Source organism: Lissotriton vulgaris, chromosome 12 (genome assembly GCF_964263255.1).
Source record: "Lissotriton vulgaris chromosome 12, aLisVul1.2, whole genome shotgun sequence".
Taxonomy (NCBI): domain Eukaryota; kingdom Metazoa; phylum Chordata; class Amphibia; order Caudata; family Salamandridae; genus Lissotriton; species Lissotriton vulgaris.
In genome coordinates this window covers 12251984-12277331 of record NC_141700.1, presented here as the reverse complement: position 1 = coordinate 12277331, position 25348 = coordinate 12251984, and positions in this window count along the sequence as shown.

The window sequence follows — 25348 nt, the reverse complement described above, 5'->3', positions numbered from 1 at the left end:
GTCCGCGGCGGCGCCAGCAGGTCCCGGTGAAGGTGGTAGTTACAACGGTCCGCGGCAGCGCCAGCAGGTCCCGACGTGGATGAAGGATGCAGAAGGTTGCGGCAGCGCCAGCAAGCAGGATAGTAGTTCACAAGGCAGGGCTACGGCAGCGCCAGTAGTCCGTCAAGGATGAGTTCGTCACGGTGTCTCTCGACTCCAGGATACAACTGCCCTCCTGCTCTGAAGCTGCCCCAGTTATAGGTCTGGCGCCCTTTGATGTCCGGACTCTCGCACTTGGAGGTCGGGAGGTCCGGGATGAGGGAGTCCGGACACCCAGCAGGGGGGTGGAGCCAGCGCCCGGGGGAGCTGGGGGCGATCGGCACCTGGCGGGGGAGAGCCATCGACACTTCTGTCTCCCATTGACCTGCCAAGTGGTCCGTTCACCTCCTGGGTGGATGGTGGTGCCGGGATGTCGGGGCCTGGCCAGGCCCAGGGTTAGGGTCGAGCTGAGGCCACGCGGCCTCGTGGTGCAGTGTCCAAGATGGCGGCCGGGCCGGGCAATGGAGCTGGTAGTGGCTCGGCCCCATGATACGGAGATGTCCGGGGTCGGGAGTCCCGTAGGAGACGGGGTGCGGGTCGCTTCTGTGGGTAACACCTGGAGGGCCGGGGCTCGGGCCCTGTCATGCGGGGAGGGAGCAAGCCCTTCACGTGGCCTGTCCAACATGCGTCCCCCCCAGCTGAAGGCGGGGAGAGTCACCCATCCTCTTGGGGACTCTCCTCGTCGAGGCGGAAAAAGCGTGACAGGCCATCCGCGTTGGCGTGGTCCTGGCCAGGTCGGTGTTCCACAGTGAAGTCCATCCCCTGCAGGGAGATGGACCATCGCAATAGTTTGGGATTTTCCCCCCGCATTTGCATTAGCCACTGCAGGGGCCGATGATCTGTTTGCACCCGGAAGTGGGTACCGAAGAGATAGGGCCGGAGCTTCTTGAGGGCCCACACTAAGGCGAAGGCCTCCCTCTCGATGGTGCTCCAGCGCTGCTCTCGGGCCAGGAGGCGTCTGCTGATGAAGGCCACCGGTTGGTCAAGTCCTTCGGGGTTCAACTGGGAGAGGACCGCCCCGATGCCATGGTCGGAGGCATCCGTTTGTACGATGAATTCCCGGCTGTAGTCGGGGGCTTGGAGCACAGGGGCAGTGCACATGGCGGCCTTCAGTTTCTCGAAGGCCGCTTGACAGTCGGGGGTCCAGTTGACCTTCTTCGGGTGATTTTTGGATGTGAGTTCTGTGAGGGGCCCCACAATGCTGCCATAGTCCCTCACAAATCGCCGGTAGTAGCCGGTGAGCCCCAAGAAGGCTCGGACCTCTGTTTGCGTGACTGGAGGCTGCCAGGACTGGATGGCAGCGATCTTGAGTTGAAGGGGGGCCACCAGACCGCTTCCCACTTGGTGTCCGAGATAGGTCACGGACCCCTGACCAATTTGGCACTTGCTGGCCTTGATGGTGAGGCCGGCCCGTTGGAGGGCCTGCAGGACCTCTCGGAGGTGGTGGAGGTGGTCGGCCCAGTGGCGGCTGTACACAGCGATATCGTCCAGGTAGGCGGCGCTGAATTCCTCGAGTCCCGCCAATACCTGGTTCACCAGTCGCTGAAAAGTAGCTGGAGCGTTCTTCATGCCGAATGGCATGACCTTGAAGTGGTAGTGGCCATCGGGGGTGGAAAAGGCGGATCGTTCCTGAGCCCGGGGTGTGAGACCGATCTGCCAGTAGCCCGCTGTCAGGTCGAAGCGCACAAAGTGGGGTTTGAGTCTGTTGGCGTGGAGGACCCGGAGGGGGTTTCGGGGAGATTCCATATCGATGAGATAGGTGACGGGGCTCTTGCGCTCGACCACTTTGAAGGGCCCCGTCCACTTGTCCTGCAAGGCACATGGTTCGGTGGGGGACATCACCCATACTTGTTGGCCAGGTTCGAATTCGATGGAGGAGGCATTTTGATCGTACCATTTCTTCATGTCCTCCTGACTGGCCTCAAGATTCGCTTTTGCTATCTCTCTGAATCGTCGGGTCTGATTGCGCAGGGTCAGGAGGTACTTGAAGACGTCTGGAGGGGACTTCAGGGGGGCCATCTCCCAACCTTCTTTGACTAGGCTGAGGGGCCCTCGAACAGGGTGTCCGTACAAGAGTTCGAAAGGGCTGAAGCCGAGGGACTTCTGGGGGACTTCTCGATATGCGAAGAGGAGGCACGGGAGCAGCACATCCCACTGGCGACGGAGGGGCTCTTCCAACCCCCCGATCATTCCCTTGAGCGTGCGGTTGAACCGCTCGACTAGTCCGTTTCCTTGAGGGTGATAGGGGGTTGTGAATCGGTAGGTGACCCCGCACTGTTGCCAGAGGGATTTCATATATTTTGAAATAAAGTTTGTGCCTCTGTCGCTGATGACTTCTCGGGGGAAGCCCACCCGGAAGAAGATCCCCATTAAGGCCCGGCCGACCACTGGGGCTGTTACAGTTCGCAGGGGAACAGCCTCGGGGTAGCGGGTGGCGTGGTCCACCAGTACCAGGATGAACCTTGTGCTGTTCGGGGGTCCAGGGGGCCCACAATGTCTATTCCCACCCTCTCGAACGGGGTGGTGACAACTGGGAAGGGTTGCAGAGGTGCTTTGAGTTTGCGACCGCTCTTCCCGCTCGCTGGCCTGGCACGTGGGGCAGGATCGGCAGTGGTTGAGGACGTCGTTTCTCATCTTTGGCCAGAAAAAGTGGGTCACCAGGCGACTGTAGGTTTTGTCCTGTCCCAGGTGTCCAGCCAGAGGGACATCGTGGGCCAAATTTAACAAGAAGTCTCTAAAACGGAGGGGCACCACCAACACTCGACTGGCCCCTAACTCCGCGATTCTCTGTTCACTATACAACAGGTCGTTGTCCCAATAGATCCAATGGGCTCCGGTGGTGTCCCCTGCGCTCTGGGCGAGGGCTTGCTGGCGGAGTCCCTCGAGGGAGGGACAGGTCTTCTGCTCTTGTCGGAACTGCTCCTGGGAAGGCCCCCCTTCTTGACGCCACTGAGCCAGATCGGGAAGGTCCTGGAGCTGAGCGGGCCCTTCGGGGGTTTGCTCTGGGGGGTCGGTATGGTCGGTGTCCTCCACTGGAGCGATCGGAGGAGGAGGTGCTGGCCATTCGGGTTCTTCAGGTCGGGGGATGGCACGGGCGGCCATGGACCGGGTGGTTACGCACGCCCAGTCCGGGAGGCCCAACATCCCCAGGTGCTCTCTTCTTTCCAAGGCGGCCCACGGGGAACTCTCAAGATCATTCCCCAGGAGACAGTCCACGGGGGCATCATCTCGGACCGTTACCTTCAACATGCCGGAGACTCCTCCCCATTCGAAGGGGACGCAGGCCATTTGACACAGACTCTCGGAATTGTCGGCTGAACGGACGGGGCAGAGGATGTTCGGCAGGATCTGTTCTGGGGTCACCAGGTGACAGCGGACGGCCGTCACACTGGCCCCCGTGTCACGTAGTGCTTCGGCCCTGCGCCCATTAATGTTCACCCACTGACTATATTTTCTGGTGTTGGTGGGTAGGGGAGCCCGCGGGATCATGTCTCTTCCCCCTAGGCACGCTAGAACCATGGTGGCCGGTTCCCACTCTTGTTGTTCTTGTTCGCATTCTTCCTGTTCTTCGGAGATTTGCTCTCCCCCCAGGGCGGCGGCAGCTACCTGGCGGGGCCTCGGAGTCTGGTTCTGTGGACAGTTCGGGTCATTGGCGTAGTGACCGACTCACTGGCATCGGTGACACGTGACATTGGCTCGGAACCCCGGGCGCATCGGGGGTTGCCCCGGCTGGCCGGGGGCTGGGTGCTGGCAGCGGGAGCGGCCGGGACGGTGTCTCTTCCTCGTCCCTGGCCTCCTCCTCCTCCTCGGGACGGTGCTGACCTTGGTTGTTCCTGTTCTGTTCGTGCGGCCCATTCCGGCCTACTCGGGTGCTCTCCCATCGGTCAGCCTCGGCGGCGAGCTGTCGTGGGTCAGTCAATTTACTGTCGAGGAGGTGCTGCCTAAGCTCGACGAAGCAGTTGTTGGAGAGGTGCTCCCACACCATGAGATTAAAAAGTTGCTCGTAGGTTGTTACGTGGCTCCCCTTGATCCACCCCTCGAAGGCTCGGCTGAAATAGTTTACATATTCCACCCAAGTTGTACCCGGGATCCGGGTGCAGTCTGGGAACCTCTGGCGGTACATTTCGGGTGTGAGCCCATATCGGGTGAGGAGGGCAGCCTTCATGTGGTCATAGGATGTCATCAGATGGTCTGGGAGCTGTAACAGGGGATCGCGGCCTTCATTGACGAACCTCCCCCATAGACCGGCTCCCCAGTCACTTCGGTCGATCCTGTGGGAGGTCATGGCGATCTCGTAGGCCTTGAACCACTGTTGTATGTCGTCATCTCGGAAATACTCTCGGACGACATCCTTGGGGATGTGGACCTTTTTTTCTGTTGCTCCTGGGGTGCGTGGTTGCTCGGGCACCCCCAGTTCTTTGTTTTGCTTCCGTAGGTCTAATTCTGCCAGTTTGCGCTCGTGTTCGTACGCTAATCTCTTTTCTTCGAGCTCTCTTTGCCTCTGTTTTTCTTCCCGTTCTTCTCGGAGCCGTAGATGTTCTAGGTTCAGTTTTTGTTCGGCTAACTTTAGTTCACCGTCCATTTTGAGCCGTGCCATTTCTAACTCATGTAGTCTGCTTCTTTCTCTCTCTTGGATCTCCTCCTGCGAGATACCTGTTCTTCGCTCCTCGGGAGCCGTGGTGTTCCTCTCTGATGCTGCAATGTTTTGTTCCGGGGGTCTGGCGGCCCCGGTTTCGGCCCAAGACTCAATGGCGTGCTTGAAATCGTCTTTAGTGCTCAGACCGGTGGTAGCAATGCCTAGTTCAATGCAGAATTGTTTCAACTCACGATGGTTGTACTCCTCCAATTTCTCCATCTGGAATTTCTCGGTGGATCCGCTCTCTTTGGTTGTCATTGTGGTTTAGTTGTGGGGTGAGCTACTCTCTGTACGATTACGCGTTGATTTGGATCGCGCCGCTGGCCACCATTGTTAGACGGACGGGGAGGGTCGGCCGAGGACAAGGGGAGAGGTCTCCGGGGAGAGCCATCTCCAGTGATCGTACAGTCGAGTAACTTCCCCCCCACAGATGTACACCACACAAAGATAAGGTTTAACGTTCTTTATAAGCAATCTTTAGGTACGATAGGATGGTACAAGGAGGTCTGGACTCAGGGGTCCCCTCGATTCTAGTCTCTTGGATGGGAAAGGGGGTAGCGGGACAGTCTTGTTACCAATCTGGTAGATGCGATGGTATGATGGATAGCTCACAATCCTTGAGCTCGGCGTTCTAGGTGGACGGGCCGCGGCAGCGCCGGCAGGTCCCGAGATGATCGTAGGTAGCGACGGTCCGCGGCAGCGCCAGCAGGTCCCGACGTGGATGAAGGATGCAGAAGGTTGCGGCAGCGCCAGCAGGCAGGATAGTAGTTCACAAGGCAGGGCTACGGCAGCGCCAGTAGTCCGTCAAGGATGAGTTCGTCACGGTGTCTCTCGACTCCAGGATACAACTGCCCTCCTGCTCTGAAGCTGCCCCAGTTATAGGTCTGGCGCCCTTTGATGTCCGGACCCTCGCACTTGGAGGTCGGGAGGTCCGGGATGAGGGAGTCCAGACACCCAGCAGGGGGGTGGAGCCAGCGCCCGGGGGAGCTGGGGGCGATCGGCACCTGGCGGGGGAGAGCCATCGACACTTCTGTCTCCCATTGACCTGCCAAGTGGTCCGTTCACCTCCTGGGTGGATGGTGGTGCCGGGATGTCGGGGCCTGGCCAGGCCCAGGGTTAGGGTCGAGCTGAGGCCACGCGGCCTCGTGGTGCAGTGTCCAAGATGGCGGCCGGGCCGGGCAATGGAGCTGGTAGTGGCTCGGCCCCATGATACGGAAATGTCCGGGGTCGGGAGTCCCGTAGGAGACGGGGTGCGGGTCGCTTCTGTGGGTAACACCTGGAGGGCCGGGGCTCGGGCCCTGTCATGCGGGGAGGGAGCAAGCCCTTCACGTGGCCTGTCCAACAAGGCTGGTGGTGTTTGGGCCCGGTAAAAATGTGCACTGACGGTGTGGTTGTGTGTGTGATTGTGTGTGTGTTTGTATGTGTGGTTGTAGGTGTGGTTTTGTGTGTAGTTGTGGTTGTGTGTGTGGTTGTGTGTAGTTGTGCGTGTGGTTGTTAGTGTGGGTGTGTGGGTTTGTATGCGTGTGTAATTGTGTGTGTGGTTGTGCGTGTGTGTGGTTGGGTGTGTGTGTGGTTGTGTGTGTGGTTGTGGTTGTGTGTGTAGCTGTGTGTGGTGTTGTGTGTGGTTGTGTGTGTGGTTGTGTGTGTGGTTATGTGTGTGGTTGTGTGTGTGGTTGTGTGTGTGGCTGTGTTTGTGGTTGTGTGTGTGTGGTTGTGTGTGTGGTTGTGTGTGTGGCTGTCTTTGTGGTTGTGTGTGTGGTTGTGCCCCTCAGGCTGGGAATCCTTTTAAATAAAAGGAGAGGCGCGTGCACTGGTGCAGAATGCACCTCTGGGTATGCACACAGACACATACTCTCTTGCGCTCTCTCACACACAAACACACACACCCATATGAACACACTCTCACATCACATACACACACAGACTGTGGTAAGGCAGGGCACAGGACATGCTGCTCTCGCCTTGAGACTCCATAGTGGTAGAGTGCATGTACCCCGGGAGGCACTCACAACACAGACGTGCATGTGCGCCTCGAGCTGGGAATGCTTTTATATAAAAGGAGAGGCGCGTGCACTGGTGCAGTGCGCGCCTCTGGGTATGCACACAGACACATACTCTCTTGCGGGTGGTAAAACGTACGCTTGCAATAAATGCATTTCACTGACAGAGACAGACTCGTTCTAGTGAACGACAGTAAAGTGTGATCGTTCGCCGCAGTGAGTGCACACCTGCGACAGGGACAGAAGAGACAGGTTCATGGCTGCCACTGTGAAAGCGTCTGACAAACGGACAACAGACAGGCTCACTGTGATGAATGCACTTAGAACAGTGACATAAGAGCCAGGTAGATTGTAGTGAGTTCACCTCATAAACTGAGTGCAGAGACAGGTTGACTGTAGTGCGTGCACCGAACAGAGTTGTAAGAGACATGCTTACTGTGGGAACTACACCTGAGCATGGACATAGACACACATCCAACGAGGCAAATGAAATTTAGCAGCGCAGAGAAGCGCTATATTTAGCTACGTTTGAATGTGACAGCTACACTTGTAGATAGAGCCCCTCAGAGAGAGGTTAGCTTTAGTGACTGCACATGATAGAGTGACAACACATGCAGAGTACTGCAGTGAGCTCGTCTGGGGAGTGACAAACTCCCTGCAGTGACTTGCATGAACCAGAACGACTGGCGCCAGACTCAGTCTTGGCGCGGTGACTGCAGGAGAGAGAGTGCACGGAAACAGTTCCTCTAGGGATCACTAGAGCGCGTCTGTCACTTCCATCAGCTATCGGATGTAGTCACAACTTCAATCTGTCCCTGCTACTAACCTGCCAGGTGCAGTCGTCACATATTATATTATGTCCAGAAGCGGCTTTCCTCATATACACATGGAACAGAATTCTATGTTTATTTGCATTATTAATGCAGCAACCCAAGCTCTTGAAGAGTTCATTCTCTGTATACAGCAGCTGCTTCATGTCTGAATTTACTGCTCTTCTTTTGTGCTGAAGTAAGAGTGAAATTGATGTCAGAAGTCGAATTGTAGGGTATTTCACCAGACACAGGACAGGGAGCTGTAATGAATGATTCTCTGAACACACACTGTGGGTGGCAGCATTATCGTAGCTGGCTTCCTTACACAAACATACACATGTGACATGGGAGGAGGAGGACAGGACAGCAGTAGTAAAGGTTTCTGTCACACACAGACTGAGTACAGCACGGGTCTGGGCAAGCCGATATTCTATGCATACACAAGAACATGACAGATGGTTCTGAAATATTTTTTCACACACATACAGGACAGACATTGCACGGGCAGCAGATTTATAAACGTCTTTCTCACAGGAATGATACAGTACTGGGTGCAGCAGAGCAAGTTTCACTTGTACGGAGAACAGGTACAGCCATGGTAGTACTGCAAGTGTCCCTCGCACTCAGATGCACGCACACAGAACAGGTACTGCGCGGGCAGGGTAGTGCATGATGGTTTACGTACAGAAGATAAAGTAGGGCACAGGGTGCAGCAATGCACGTTCACCTCACAGACCAAAGTTACAGCACATGCATCGCCAACAGGGTTCATCGCACACGTGCTCGTCTGTAAGCCTGCCTCCGCCTCTCCCGCACTCAGTCTCCTCTTTAGCAGCGCCGCGCGCTGGTATGCAGACTCCCCCTGCATTCCAGAGAGGCGCGCGACGCGATCCGCTCTGCATGCAATGCTGTGGAGACAAGACCTGGCCGCGCGCACAACGTTATCCTATGGGGAAACGCTGCGCGCGGCCAGGTCTTGTCTCACTTCGGTGTTCTCAGACTGCTGAGATGCCGACAATAGTTCTCTGGCGAGAACGCGCTTTCAGCGCGTTACTAGCCGAGACCTAAAAACTGCTGAAAACAAGGCTTTTCTCTCTCCACCTTCCTTACACATGTGGTTCTTGCTTTTTGTTCTGGTAATGGGGGCTCTCTGCTGGTGCTTTAGCACATTATGGTATAGTGCGCTTTATAAGTTCCAATACCATAACATAACATACCATAACATAAAATAGGGAGTTGATCAAAGTTAAAAACCTGCCCCCAAATCATAGTTTCTCTTAAGTACTTGTAAAGTGATAGCATGGTGTGCGTCTTTGTTTTCTTCCATTGCTTTGGCATTTGGATGTTAAGCTGCAGACAGCTCCCATCCAGTATTTTACTCAAACAAAAGAAGGGCTGATGGACCTTTACATCAAGCCTTTGTTTTGAGCCTAGCTGTAAATGTAAAGAAGGCACCCTGGCCGCCTGCACGTTGTGGCTCCGAACGAAATGCAGATAATGTGTGTGCGCTGCTGAAGTGTGTCCTGGTGTTGGAAAATGACACCAGGTCACACCCAGCGTGCTTAACTGGACCGGCCAGACCCCATGGGCCTCATTTATGAGAAATGACGCATCGCTGCGTGAAAGCAGCGATGCGTCTTTTCTCAGTGCGTACTCCTTGCGACATTCCTGATGCGTCATATTTACAGTATGACGCATCATGTCGCAAGGAGTTACAGATACGTCAGTATTTCTGACGTATCTGTAAACGCAAAAATGACGCATTGCTGGAGTGTGTCACAAAAGTGACGCAACTCCAGCAATGCGTCCTTTCACCTGGGGCAAGCCCCAGGTGAAAGGGCCTGCGTCAGTCTTACGCCTGCTGTGAGGCAGGCACAAGATTTTGACGCAACGGCGTCCTAAAAGTGACGCAGTGAAATCTCATAGATTTCACTGCGTCACTTCTACGACCCTTCCTTGCGTCAATACGCCCCCCTTGCATACATTATACCTGGCGCAGGTATAATGTGGCGCAGGGGTTTACAAAGTGACGCATCTACCTAGATGCGTCACTTTGTTAATATGGCGTAACAAAGCGCATTTTCTACGCCACTGGTGCGTCACAAAAAGTGACGCACCGGCGGCGCAAAACTGACGCACAGCCTCATAAATGAGGCCCCAGATCTGGACAGAAATAGCTGCCAGAACCGGGACCCTCCTACTTTCCAGCCCTGGCTGTTGCACAGATAATGGATCACACCACAGATTCACTCTGACGTGACTGGGAGGGGCTCCTAGACACTGACACCATCCCAGGTGGAGTATCACGACCCCCCCAGGTGGGAGATCGGACACCATCCCAGGTGGAGCGGCATCACCCTACCGAAGTGGAGGTATCTGACTCCCCCCCTCATCCCCCCCACCCCACCCACACACGTGGAGAGACCTAACCCCAACCAGGTGGAGAGATCTGAGCCCCACCTAGGGGAAGACGTGGCCCCAGCCCAGGTGGAGAGATGATCTGACCCCAGCCAGAGGCCAGCTGTGGTCTCCTTTGCTGCCCCCCCCACACTCTCACAGGCTGGCTGGGGCGCCGCTGGGGCATCCTGGGGCCTGTAATGTGCACAAATGAACTCCGTTCACTGCAGCGGAGAGAAAATCCACTTAAAGGGAACCTGAGACCGCAGATGAAGAGCTGCAGCCCTGGGAGCAAGAGGGTCTGTGCAGAGAACCACCACAGACCGGTGCAGGCTGGAGTAACACACACCACCACAGACCAGAGCCAGCTGGAGTAACACACACCACCACAGACCAGAGCCAGCTGGAGTAACACACACCACCACAGACCAGTGCAGGCTGGAGTAACACACACCACCACAGACCAGTGCCGGCTGGAGTAACACACACCACCACAGACCAGTGCAGGCTGGAGTAACACACACCACCACAGACCAGTGCAGGCTGGAGTAACACACACCACCACAGACCAGTGCCGGCTGGAGTAACACACACCACCACAGACCAGTGCAGGCTGGAGTAACACACACCACCACAGACGAGTGCCGGCTGGAGTAACACACACCACCACAGACCAGTGCCGGCTGGAGTAACACACACCACCACAGACCAGTGCAGGCTGGAGTAACACACACCACCACAGACCAGTGCCGGCTGGAGTAACACACACCACCACAGACCAGTGCAGGCTGGAGTAACACACACCACCACAGACCAGTGCAGGCTGGAGTAACACACACCACCGCAGACCAGTGCCGGCTGGAGTAACACACACCACCGCAGACCAGTGCAGACTGGAGTAACACACACCACCACAGACCAGTGCCGGCTAGAGTAACACATACCACCGCAGACCAGTGCAGGCTGGAGTAACACACACCACCACAGACCAGTGCCGGCTAGAGTAACACATACCACCGCAGACCAGTGCAGGCTGGAGTAACACACACCACCACAGACCAGTGCAGGCTGGAGTAACACACACCACCACAGACCAGTGCCGGCTGGAGTAACACACACCACCACAGACCAGTGCAGGCTGGAGTAACACACACCACCACAGACCAGTGCCGGCTGGAGTAACACACAGTACCGCAGAGCATCAGAGGACGTCACAGACCAGCACAGACCAATACAGGCTGGAGTAACACACACCACCACAGACCAGTGCAGGCTGGAGTAACACACACCACCGCAGACCAGTGCCGGCTGGAGTAACACACACCACCGCAGACCAGTGCAGGCTGGAGTAACACACACCACCTCAGACCAGTGCCGGCTGGAGTAACACACACCACCGCAGACCAGTGCCGGCTGGAGTAACACACACCACCACAGACCAGTGCAGGCTGGAGTAACACACACCACCGCAGACCAGTGCAGGCTAGAGTAACACACACCACCACAGACCAGTGCTGGCTGGAGCAACACACACCATCGCAGACCAGTGTCGGCTGGAGTAACACACACCACCACAAACCAGTGCAGACTGGAGTAACACACACCACCACAGACGAGTGCCGGCTGGAGTAACACACACCACCGCAGAGCATCAAAGGACGTCACAGACCAGCACAGACCAGTGCAGGCTGGAGTAACACACACCACGCAGACCAGTGCCGGCTGGAGTAACACACACCACCACAGACCAGTGCAGGCTGGAGTAACACACACCACCGCAGACCAGTGTCGGCTGGAGTAACACACACCACCACAGACCAGTGCAGGCTGGAGTAACACACACCACCACAGACCAGTGCAGGCTGGAGTAACACACACCACCACAGACCAGTGCAGGCTGGAGTAACACACACCACCACAGACCAGTGCCGGCTGGAGTAACACACACCACCGCAGAGCATCAGAGGACATCACAGACCAGCACAGTGCCGGCTGGAGTAACACACACCACCACAGACCAGTGCAGGCTGGAGTAACACACACCACCACAGACCTGTGCCGGCTGGAGTAACACACACCACCACAGACCAGTGCAGGCTGGAGTAACACACACCACGACAGACCAGTGCCGGCTGGAGTAACACACACCACCACAGACCAGTGCAGGCTGGAGTAACACACACCACCACAGACCAGTGCCGGCTGGAGTAACACACTCCACCGCAGACCAGTGCCGGCTGGAGTAACACACACCACCACAGACCAGTGCAGGCTGGAGTAACACACACCACCACAGACCAGTGCAGGCTGGAGTAACACACACCACCACAGACCAGTGCAGGCTGGAGTAACACACTCCACCGCAGACCAGTGCCGGCTGGAGTAACACACACCACCACAGACCAGTGCAGGCTGGAGTAACACACACCACCACAGACCAGTGCCGGCTGGAGTAACACACACCACCGCAGACCAGTGCAGGCTGGAGTAACACACACCACCACAGACCAGTGCAGGCTGGAGTAACACACACCACCGCAGAGCAGTTCAGGCCGGAGTAACACACACCACCTCAGACCAGTGCAGGCTGGAGTAACACACACCACCACAGACCAGTGCCGGCTGGAGTAACACACACCACCGCAGAGCATCAGAGGACGTCACAGACCAGCACCGACCAGTGCAGGCTGGAGTAACACACACCACCACAGACCAGTGCAGGCTGGAGTAACACACACCACCACAGACCAGTGCAGGCTGGAGTAACACACACCACCACAGACCAGTGCAGGCTGGAGTAACACACACCACCACAGACCAGTGCAGGCTGGAGTAACACACCCCACCGCAGACCAGTGCTGGCTGGAGTAACACACACCACCGCAGACCAGTGCAGGCTGGAGTAACACACACCACCACAGACCAGTGCAGGCTGGAGTAACACACACCACCTCAGACCAGTGCAGGCTGGAGTAACACACACCACCACAGACCAGTGCAGGCTGGAGAAACACACACCACCGCAGAGCAGTGCAGGCTGGAGTAACACACACCACCTCAGACCAGTGCAGGCTGGAGTAAGACACACCACAGACCAGTGCCGGCTGTAGTAACACACACCACCGCAGACCAGTGCCGGCTGGAGTAACACACACCACCACAGACCAGTGCAGGCTGGAGTAACACACACCACCACAGACCAGTGCCGGCTGGAGTAACACACACCACCACAGACCAGTGCAGACTGGAGTAACACACACCACCAGAGACCAGTGCCGGCTGGAGTAACGCACACCACCAGAGACCAGTGCCGGCTGGAGTAACGCACACCACCGCAGAGCATCAGAGGACGTCACAGACCACCACAGACCAGCCTAGACTGCCAGTACTACAGACCACCACAGACTGGCAGGCTGTATTCTGCAATGTAGTTTTCAGACCCTGATCTCTAGCCATGAACCCCTGGACGCTCTTCCACTGTTTCTGTTTCTCCTCCCCCTGCTTTGAACCCCTAGATTGTTGTGTTGGCCCTTCAGGTTTGCCCTGATCGATGTATTATTAGTTTGACCCCCAGTTTTTAGGGTTCAGGCTCCTGTTTGCATCACTGAGAGCTCTCCGCTGCACCCCCTTGATCCCTCGCCGTGAACCCCTCTTATTTTGGTGAAGGGTTTGCCAAAGCTCTCTGTAATGAGATGTATATAAATCAGACACAAGCCAGGGCTTTCTGCAACACAGGAACTGGTTCCCAATGCCATTAGACACATGTTTGATATGTTAAACATTGATCACGTGGGTGGTTTGCAGCATCTGTGTGATAGTTTATTGCCCATGGCCAGCCTGCTGCATCAATTCATCTTTGATGAACATTGTTCATTATGTTTTAAAGTGTAAATTCCGGCCAGTTTTAACCCTGCATTAGAACGGGAGAAACAATATTCATTCATGCTGTTTGTCCTGAAGAAGACCCTTACTGGTTAAGACCTGTGGGTCGAAACGTTGATGCGTCGCACCACCAGCTGCCATGCCACCAGCGCCTCTCTTTGTTCAGCACCTGCTGGTTTCAATTTATGTTTTGGAATCATATTTTGTCCATCCCTGGCTCTCACACTGGCCACTGCATTGTCGACACTTGAAGTCCCTCATGTCAGCAGACATGTTATTAATTTGTATTTAGTGAACACTTTATGATCAAATTACCTTTTAAAACATATTGGCTTCTTGAATCACCCAAGGGTCCCCTTCTGCATTCTTTTTATTCCTCAATAATGACCTTTACTGGCACATTTTCACTTGGTAGCAGAACTAAGATGAATATACAATTTTGTGTTTAGGCCTAGCCTAGATACAGTTTTAACTGTCTTCCCAGACTCGTGTCGTCAAATATATATTTTTTTGAATAATTAAGCCATTATTAACTTTTCTTTGTTCCAATAAGAATCATACTTTGCTCTGATGTGAATTAAACGCAAACAGGGATTTCACACTTGTTTTAATTACAACTTCATGCTCGAACACACCCAAGCTGCATATTAAAATGATGATATGCAATTGTTATAATTTTCTTTGCATGTTTGTTACAAGGATATTGCCACAACTGTTAGGCTGTGGCACATTTATTTTCTTTTTGGGCCTCGGATAAACAGCGCATGCGCTGTCTCTTTGAGACATTTTGTTTACTGCTAGTGGGCTTGGAGCCCTCCCATTACGTACGCTTCAAAGCCACTCTCGGTCGCTTGCTTCCCGCTGGTCTGTTTTGCGGTCCGTACTTCCCTCTTCTTGCATGTGACCCTCCCCTAGAGCATGGCCCAATTACTTGTGTCCTTACACTGCTCGCACTTTTGGGACCTGTTTTTTTTTTCTTTTTGTTGAGCCACTGTTCTAGCTGGCTCTGTTGTTTGTTTGTTGGTTTAGGCTGCCCTGCTTGAATATATTACATATATCTACTCTCATTTTTAGGTTTCGCCTGGCGATCCGCTGCGCAGCAGCGTTTGCGCAGACGAAATCTTTTGAGAACAGTGTATGTGGGTTCGTCCCGCCTCTCTCTTCCATTGGCTAGCTCCATAAATGGAGGCTAGCCATTGGAAGAGAGAGGCGTCCGTCATTGTCCGAGGCGATTCGTGGGCGTTCCGTACATTTTTTCCCTCTCAGCCCCCTTGCGATGTCATTGCGGCGGTGGGAGGTGTTTTTTTTTTTAAGTTTGTTTTGGTCATTTCTCCGAAGATGGTGGCCGGGCAGTAGCTTACTTGTTTTGATATTTGGAGGACGGAGTTTTTATTTTTTATTGTGCAAAGGATGCCTAGATGCTAACTAGTTCATTCATGGTTTGTCCTGGGTAAGTTAAAAAATATGTTCAATGTCCGGCATTTGGAGGAAAGGTGAGTTTGGTGAACCTTGTGTCTTCTCAGTGACCGTAATTTGGTGACTGGGGCCTCAGTTGGCTGAGAGGAGCGCGTGCCCCCGTCTCCGCGCTGGGTATTTGCCAGCAGTAGGTAGACTGCAAGCAACTCTGTTTTATGAGACCTGACTCAGCGAATCCACAGGGGGAACAGCTACACAAATCCCTAGAGTGGAGAGGCAGGAGGGGGCGGGCGGGATTACTTGCACTCCAGCCGGAGTTCAGTACATGTGCATGAAGGGGGTGTCTAAAGTCCATCTTGGCTTCCACATTACGCCGATCCCGAGGGTGTTGCAGCGACTCCCTCCGTACGCAAGAACGGCGTTCAAAAACAGAGACTCGGATCCCGACGCATAGAGCTGGTCTCGGCAGCCAAGATGTGGACGACTCTCTGTCCTCGCTGAACCTATCCTGCCTCCTGCCCTAAGTGCAGACCCGAGTGAGTGACCTGTGGCCTGCCTGCGGGCAGAGAGATCTACTTTGACTTCCGTTCTGAGAGTTCTCACAGTGGCCCCGGACTCCTCCACGCCCCTCATTGATGACGTCTGTGGTCCACCAGTGCTGCTCTGATCGCCTGACCTCGGTGCTGTTTATGGGTAAATCGATGCTGCTGTTCATTTCCCCGCGTTGCTGGGGATGGTTCCCTCTGTGGTCCGCACCCGATCTGCTTTCGGTGTTGTGCTTATTCCCTCTGTCCTCGTGCTATTGAGGATTCCCTCTGTGTTTTGAAGGTTTAGTGCGCGTTCGCCTGCCGATCTGACCCCTCCTCTTGTATTATTTTATTTATATGTTTTTTCTGCTTGACCACTAAAACTGTAGTCATTTGAATATGACTTCTCTGGAGCATGGTGGCCTCCGTAGATTGTTTCTGCAAAATCGCTGTAATTTTCCCTTGGCACTAGTGGAGGGGTCGAGGATTCCAGACAAAGGAGTCTTGTGTTTAAGGATGCCTCCAATATCAGTTGCTATGAAGCCTGTTTACTCCTAGGTGCAGGCACAGTGACCTCAGATGTCTGGCCTGGTTACAGTGGCCCAAGGCTTTGGCAAGGTAAACTTACACCCTTCCAGATCGCACAAGTATACAGGAAAATGGGTAATGCAGCTTTAAGGCTTAGGATGGAGAATTGGTGCAGCAAAGAAGGTTTTCTCCGGGTGATTGAGGTGCATAGAAGCATAAAATGTAGAAATAATTTGCAGAAGCCAAAAATCATAGATGTGAAAGAAACGTAATTTTTTTGGGTGAATTTCCGCACAAGTGGGTGTTGAACCCTCCATAGGTATCCTCTGAGCAAGGGCCCTCATGGCTAATTTGAAAAATTAATTAGGCTGCCGTTATTGCAGCGGGAGAAAACTGACAAACTCAATGCACTGAATGGCCCTTATCTGGCAACAGAATTGCAACGATCTGTGACGCTTCTTAAGTTACAAAAACATGGTACGTGTGGACAGTCAGTCTCTGTTCACCTTTAGATTTGAGACGGGGGTTCTCAAATGCAGCCATTCTTGATGTCTGACATGCTGAGCATCACAGCGGCTTACATCACAAGATCGGTAATGCATTTACCGCCCCCTGGCTGTGCTTGCTTCCCTGCCCCCTGGCTGTGCTTGCTTCCCTGCCCCCTGGCTGTGCTTGCTTCCCTGCCCCCTGGCTGTGCTTGCTTCCCTGCCCCCTGGCTGTGCTTGCTTCCCTCACCCGTGCTTGCTACCCTGCCCCCTGGCTGTGCTTGCTCCCACGCCCCCTGGTTCCCATTCCCCTGGCTGTGCTTGCTTCCCTGCAACCTGGCTGTGCTTGCTTCACTGCCACCTGGCTGTGCTTGCTTCCCTGCCCCCTCGCTGTGCTTGCTTCCCTGCCCCTTTGCTGTGCTTTCTCCCCTGCAACCTGGCTGTGCTTGCTTCCCTGCCACCTAGCTGTGCTTGCTTCCCTGCCCCCTCGCTGTGCTTGCTTCCCTGCCCCCTGGCTGTGCTTGCTTCCCTACCCCCTCGCTGTGCTTGCTTCCCTGCCCCCTTGCTGTGCTTGCTTCCCTGCCCCCTCGCTGTGCTTCCTTCCCTGCCCCCTCGCTGTGCTTGCTTCCCTGCCCCCCTGGCTGTTCTTGCTTCCCTGCCCCCTCGCTGTGCTTGCTTCCCTGCCCCCTCGCTGTGCTTGCTTCCCTGCTCCCTTGCTGTGCTTGCTTCCCTGCCCCCTCGCTGTGCTTGCTCTCCTGAGTGTGTGTGTGGCTCTGGGTGGGTGTGTGTGGCTCTGGGTAGGTACGTGTGGCTCTGGGTGGGTGTGTGTGGCTCTGGCTGGGTGTGTGTGGCTCTGGGTGGGTGTGTGGGGCTCTGGGTGTGTGTGTGTGTGGCTCTGTGTGTGTGTGTGTTTGGCTCTGGGTGTGTGTGGTTCTGGGTGTGTGTGTGTGTGGCTCTGTGTTTGTGTGTGTGTGTGTGTGGCTCTGGGTGTGTGTGGCTCTGGGTGTGTGTGTGTGTGGCTCTGGGTGTGTGTGTGTGGCTCTGGGTGTGTGTGTGTGTGTGGTTCTGGGAGTGTGTGTGTGTGTGTGTGTGTGGCTCTGGGTGTGTGTGTGGGTGGCTCTGGGTATGTGTGTGTGTGGCTGGCTCTGGGTGTGTGTGAGTGGCTGGCTCTGGGTGTGTGTGTGTGGTAGTAATTGCTGTCTGCTGAGCTCGTCCGTAGGGTACATTAGGTCTCACATTTGCGAGAGATTAAGCTATTGGCAATGTAAATGACAATGCCATTTATTTATCTGTTTTTAAAACCAACACATAAATACAAATTTTGTCATTTACAATGCCAATAGCTCTAACTTTTCCAAAGGCGAAACCGTTGCATTGTAAATGTTTGTTTTTTGTGCTTTCAATGGTAGAGGTGAAATGTCAGGTTTCGTATTCCGAGGGAACCTGCTGAGTACCCATGCAAGAGGACAGGCTGTAGGATGTTTTCTTTTTTAGCACACAACAAAAACGAACAGTGCTGATATCTCAGAATACATCAGAATGAGAACAGTAGAAAGGAAGCATATTTTTTTGTAGTTCTAAAGTTTGGTGGAAACAAATACTTTAATACGATCAGAACAAATGAATGCACTAGGTGATGACGTTTCCACACGTTATCGTTTGTGGGCTGTGTAGTTTTATCAGTAAAACTGTATGTCTGTGCGAATGTAATGGTCATTTCAATTGAAGGTGTGTTGTCTGAAATGGCGGTGCACTTCCACACCATGCAAACTCCGCACTACACCACTCCACTTTACACCACTCTGCTGCACTCTATGCCACTCCACGTCACTTCACTTCATTCTACCCCAGTCCATTCTAATCAACACCAATCTACCCCAACGCAATGTACCCCAATGCACTCACTGAAATCTGCCACACTCCACTCTACAATTCCAATCTACCACACTCTAATCCACACAATCCACTCCACTCCAATGTACCAAACTCTGCTTCACTTCAATCTACCCCACTCTACTCTATTTCAGTCTACACCACTGTACTCCAATCGACACCACTCTACTCCACTCCAATCTACTCTGTTCCACTGTACCCCAAATTCCCCCACTCCACTCTATCCCAGTCTACCCCACTCCACTTCACTCCAATCTATCCCACTCCAAACTCCCCCACTCCACTCTACCCTACTCTACTCCAGCCCAATCTACCCCCCTCCACTTCACCCCAATCTATCCCACTCTAATCTACCATACTTCACCCCAATCTACCCCACTCCAGTCTAGCCCAGTCTGCCCCACTACAACTTACTTCACTTCAATCTATGTACCCCACTCCACCCCAATCCAAGCTATCCCACTTTAAACTACTCCACTCCAATCTACCCCTCTCCACTCTACCCCAATCAACACCACTCCCTTCCAATCTACCCTACTCTGATCAACCCATCTACCCGACTCCAAGCACCCTGCTCTTCTCCAATCTACCCAGATCAACTCCACTCTACCCTACTTCACTCCAACCTCCCTCACTCTACTCCAATCTACCCGACCACACCTCACTCCACTTGTCTCCCCCACTTCACTCCATTCTGCCCCAATCCACCCCATTCCAATTTACCCATGTTTACCTCACTCCACTCTACCCCAATCTACCATACCCCTATCTACCGCAATTGAACCAAATCTACTCTTATCTGCCCCAATCCATCCAAAACCACCCCATCCCATTCCACTCCAAAGTACATCACTCCACTACATTCTACCCCACTACACTACAATGTACCTCACTCTACTCCGATCTACTCCACCCCACTCTATTACAATCTACCCCACCCCACCTATCTCCACTCCAGTCTCTCACACTCCACTCCACTACAATGTACCCTACTCTTCTCTGCTCAATCTACCCCACTCTCCACCAGTAAAATGTACCCCACTTCAGTCTATCTCACTCTACCCCAATATACACCACTACAAGCTGCCTACCCTACCCCTACTTCACTCTAAACCAACCTACCCCACTCCACGCTACCCCAATCTACCTCACTCTGCTCTAAACCAATCTACCCCAGTTCATGCTATCCCAATCTACCCCACTCTGCTCTAAACCAATCTACCCCACTCTGCTCTAAACCAATCTACCCCAGTTCACGCTATCCCAATCTACCCCACTCCAAACTACTCTAAACCAACCTACCACATTCCACACTACCCGTCTACCCCACTCCACGCTACTCCAATCGACCCCACACCATGACCCTAACATTTAGCCATGCTGAACAGCAGCCACACTGGTGTACAACTTGACTAAAACACATTGCCAAAGCCAATAGCTCTCGCATAGGCGAGCCCTATTGGTTTTTCCAATGCTTGTTTTTGTTGCTGTTTTTTTTGCATATGCTTGCAATAAACACATTAAAATAATTACTGTTGCAACAGCTAGGGCAGACGACTATTGGCGTTCCTAATTCAGGTTGCAATTGTCTCCACAATGAACGCTGTCTTTTTTTCTCTTACGGTTCACACACTTACCCCATGGGGTGCAGGGGGGCTGTCAGGACTGGTTTATTTGTGAAGTTTCATTGTTACTCTAACCAGGGTCCCGCTGCTGACCTGCACCTTTGTAAGTGCAACCAGAGGGGGCACCTGCACTCAACCTACCTGTTTTATAGCCTTTTGTGAAACATACGTTTCTTTAAAAACATTGGGGCATATTATCAAGAACGGCGATAAAATGATCGCCGCTTTATTGGCAGGAAACTGCCGCTAAAGCGGTGATAATGGGCTTGATAATATGCCCTTGTGAATTCCCATAGAAGCCTAGGTTAACACCAGAACCTGGGCTTCTATGAGAATTCACCACAGATTATTATCAAGCCCATTATCGCCGCTTTAGCGGCAGTTTCCTACCACTAAAGCGGCGATAATTTTATCGCCATTCTTGATAATATGCCACGTTTTTATAATGAAAATTGAGTTGTAGAACCAGTTGGCCCAATATTTCCAAAATGCTCTTGGGGGGCTCCTTCAAGGCCCCGGTGAGATTTTTGGCATTGGCTTGTTACTGCTGCTCATGTCATGGAGGGAGGGGCTGGTGGGCCCTTCCTCACGTTTCACGTTCACCAGCCCCACTCTGCACCGGGTGCACCCCCTTTCACGAGCCAAGTTACCCAACACTGGGAGTTGGGGAGTTACACAAGGGGAACTGTGTGTTCCTCTTCACAGAGGCCAAGGGCCTGACCACACACCATCACTCCAACTGCTGCCTTGAGAAATAGGCTGATTCACCAACCGTCTGGTCTGTAGCACGGAAAGGTGGGCCTTTCGATCACCAGAAAGACTCCCAGACAGGCTCTCGTACTCAGGGGTACGTCGCCATGCCCCCCAGGCATTAGCGCACAGGTACAAGGAAGGCAAGGCCCTTCATCCTGATCTCCCCTGCAGGTTGTGCCACAGGGAAACAAGGGGCCAACCAGCATTGTGGTCACCGGCATGCTGGCACACAGGTACTTTTTGTGATGCTATAGTCACCCCAGGTGAGACGGGTATGCCCTGACACGGGTCCGGTGCTCTCCGTGCCACTGGATTCAAGCTAGCCTGGCGGATATGGGGTGTTTCCCGGAACGGGTCCCAGGATGCTTGTTTCCAGTCCAGGGAGGACCTGGCCTGTCAGTTCAGGCTGGACTGCTCCCATGAGGCACAGGGTCAAGACTGATTTGCATATGGCTGGGTCTAAACTGGAATGGCATGGTGAGCAAAAAATGTAGGCCCAGATCTCTGTACTGGGGTGAATGTATGACATTGTTCAACATTCTATCCATCATCGATTTGTGTTGCTATAGCTACACTGATACATGCCATCCGCTGCCATTCAATATGGCACAGCTTGGCATACTTCCATGTAGATACGTTAGGTCTAAGGCCAACCAGCCTGCCTTTGCCGTGCATGCTAGCACAAAGATATATTCAAAAGATTATTGTTTCTCTTCTTCCATTAACTATACAGATACAGGGTACCCAGGTCCAATGATTATGTACTGCTGAAGTAAGCACAACACGGAGGCAGGGAATTCCCGACCTAGCAGGCCTGCTCCTCCAGGGCATGCTACAGTGGGGATACGGGTCTTCTAAACTCAAAGCAAGTCCCTCTCATGCATGCTCCTGCACAGAGGCCCAGGGTCCGACCTGTCCAGCATGTTCCTCCCTGCCGCATGAACCGTAAGGATACAGAACCTACCATGCCTTTACATGGTAACATGCTGATAAAGAGAACACTTTTCTTCATGCATGAACCCTGCATGTACAGGGCCCAGCTCACCTGTCCCTTGCATGTGTTGATATGTCCGGGTAGGAGATGTACCAATGTGTTAGTGATAGTGTGTGTAATGAATAAAATCTACTTTTATAAACACTGTGTGGTTTCTTTTCATTTAACCTACACCACAGATTAAAGTTGGTAAAACAAGCTGTTTTACACTCCTCCTGGACTAAGCCTGAAGGCTGCTCTTCACAGCTACCACTTGGAGAGCGTTCTAAGGTTGTCTAAGACCACTAAAATCACCAGGTCGGGCCCCCCACAAAACTTTATGGCAAGGATTGGGGGAGCTGGGGGCATGTCTGTGTGCATGCCGCCGCGGGGCTTATGAGGTGATTTCAGGAATACTTTTTCTATAGTTTATGAACCGCACTAAATATGAAACTTATAAAGCAGCAAATGCATCAAACAAAAACAAGTATTATCCCAAACAAACTGCTCCCCATAATTGGGGTGTTGTGAACCCCTCTTACTCCTCGACCCCAATGCAACTACCCCTGCTGCACCTATGGTAACTGCAGTCCTGAGTAGCAGGCTTATTTTGCAATTTTTATTTATTTTATTTTTATTTCATTTGTTATCGGCTTTTATTTACCCCTCATAAGTACCACATTAACACCCACATACAGCAATAAGCAACAGAATGGTGACCAGTCCACCTTTAGAAAAGGCCTTCCTCTGCGAGGCAGCATATGTTGCTGCGTTTTTAGTAACTGTTGAACCTTTTGAGATAGAAACACAATTATTTTTTAATCTGTAAATTATGCAGCAGATGAGGGATTATGTGGCAAATGCAGGAAATCCATACCTATGCGCTGTGAGTGCAGGAGGAGCGTGAAAGTGAAGGGTGAGAATGAGGAGTGAGTTGTCTGAATGCAGAGTGCATTCGCAGACATTTGAAGTAACTCAAAATGTTATTGACAGCGGCGTAGGGTTTCAGATATTAACTATTGCTAATATGGCATTAATCAGGGTTTGAGGGTGGAGAAAATAAATAATGGTCTGATCCTGCAACAAACTTCCAGTCTTATGATTAGGGCTGCCAGCTCATTATTTTGATGTTGCAGACGGTGCAGTAATGAGCAGTCCCCTAAAGCCTTATTTTCAGCACTTATCTGGGCGTACTTTGAACAGCAAATATAAATAGAAAGCACTTTTAATTGTGTTCTAGGGCGCCCTGAATGATTCATCAATGATAATTAAAGAGAACAAAGACAGGAAAGCCACATTACAAATGAATACATAGTTTTTTATTTATAACCCTATTTAGTATCAAAACAAGGCCTTTGCAGGCTCTATAAAGAACCCACGGCTGGCATTTTCCTTCTGGCAACCCTACTTTATATTTCTTTTCATGAAATACATTTTCACACTAGCAAATATGAAACACAAATGTAAGGAATAGGCAGAGTGGGGGCCCAGGGGATACTGGAACCAGAAAAAGCTAAGCCTCAGTAACCAGTTTACAAAGGTATGTGAATACGCAAATGGTCTTTAAAGACCTGTGAAAAACTCTGGCGTGCCGGAGATAAGACTCAAGACACTGCCCAACCAAGCCACTCACTGATGTCTGGCCCCACGGCACTCGCATCACCCTTCAAGGGCTTCGGAGTAAATGAAGACAGCCTGGAAATGCAGCAAATAAGCATCACCGGACTTCCAGGCCATCTTCATTTACATTTTCTTGCAGAGGTATTTGCTTCCCCCTGGGAACCCATTCATGCCCCCCCACGCCCCCAGGAGGGCACGCCCCACAGTTTGGCGACCTCTGCCATAGGGTTGTCTGGATTAGTTCAGGGTGCGTCACTTAAATAAGTGTGCACCATATACTAAGCCAGCCTCCTACAGTCTGGCATTGACAGGGCAGCTGTCACCAAACAATGATGTGAGAATCACAAGGAGACGGGCATTGTCTCTGCCTATATGTTGGGAGACCGAACTGCATGTTTTGATTGGACAAAAACAAGGCTTGCCCTCTACACAGCTGTGATTAGTTTATTTATATACCCAGCTGGCTGTGCATGAACTTTCAGTGGCCCATACATGATTTTGTAATGCTATTTAGGTGTCTTAGATAACCAGATAACTTATGGTGTTTTCTCTGTCAGAAGGACAGATGCGAGGAGGGCAGTCATTAACCAACATGGAGTTTTAGGTCTGGCTTGACAGTGCAACTCTCACCTGACCTTCTAACCTACACCAATATTCTTCTACAGTTCTTTGTTTCCCACAAGTACATGTCCATTCTCATGTTATTTAGTTATAATGCTTCACATTACTGTTGGACAGGCCTCGTGGCATGCCCGTCCCCTCCCCGCATGGCGGGTCTCAGACTACTGTTACCCCTGCTCCCCGGACAAGACCCACACCTGCAGCCCTCTGGGTCAACCCTCAGCTCTTCCCAGACGGAACCCAGACCCGTACCTACAACATTCTCGGCTGGCCCGGGGCCTTTCCCGAACCACCGTTCCCGGCCCAGCCGCCATCTTGGAACCACCACGACCAGGCCTCGTGACCGCGGGTTGACCTCAGCCTCAGGCCCAGCCAAGCCCCGACATCGAGGCACCACCATCCACCCAGGGGGGAAAGAGACCACTTGGCGAGTCAATGGAAGAAGGAGTGTCGATGGCTCCCCTCTGCCTGGTTTCGATCGCCCCCAGCCTCCCTGGGCGCTGGCTCCACCCCCCTGCTGGGTGTCTGGACTCCCTCATCCCGGACCCCCCGACCTCCAAGTGCGAGGGTCCGGACATCAAAGGGCGCCAGACCTATAACTGGGGTAGCTCCAGAGCAGGAAGGCAGTTGTATCCTGGAGTCGAGAGACACCGAGACAAACTCATCTTTGAAGGCCTGCTGGCGCTGCCGCGGCTCATCCTCGTGAACCATCTTTGAAGGCCTGCTGGCGCTGCCGCGGCTCATCCTCGTGAACCATTTTTGAAGGCCTGCTGGCGCTGCCGCGGCTCATCCTCGTGAACTATCTTTGAAGGCCTGCTGGCGCTGCCGCGGCTCATCCTCGTGAACCATCTTTGAAGGCCTGCTGGCGCTGCCGCGGCCCCTACTTGCGAACCCTCCAGCTCGAGGATTGAGAGCTATACCCCCACTACCCCTGTACCGGACCGGTACTGAGACTGTCCCGCTACCCCCTTTTCCCCCAGAGACTAGAATTGAAGGGATCATCGCATCCTGGTCCTGCTGTATCGTCAAGCTTAACCTGCCTAAGAATACCTATAAAAGTGTACAGAACCTATCTTTGTGTGGCGTCCATCTGTGGGGGGGG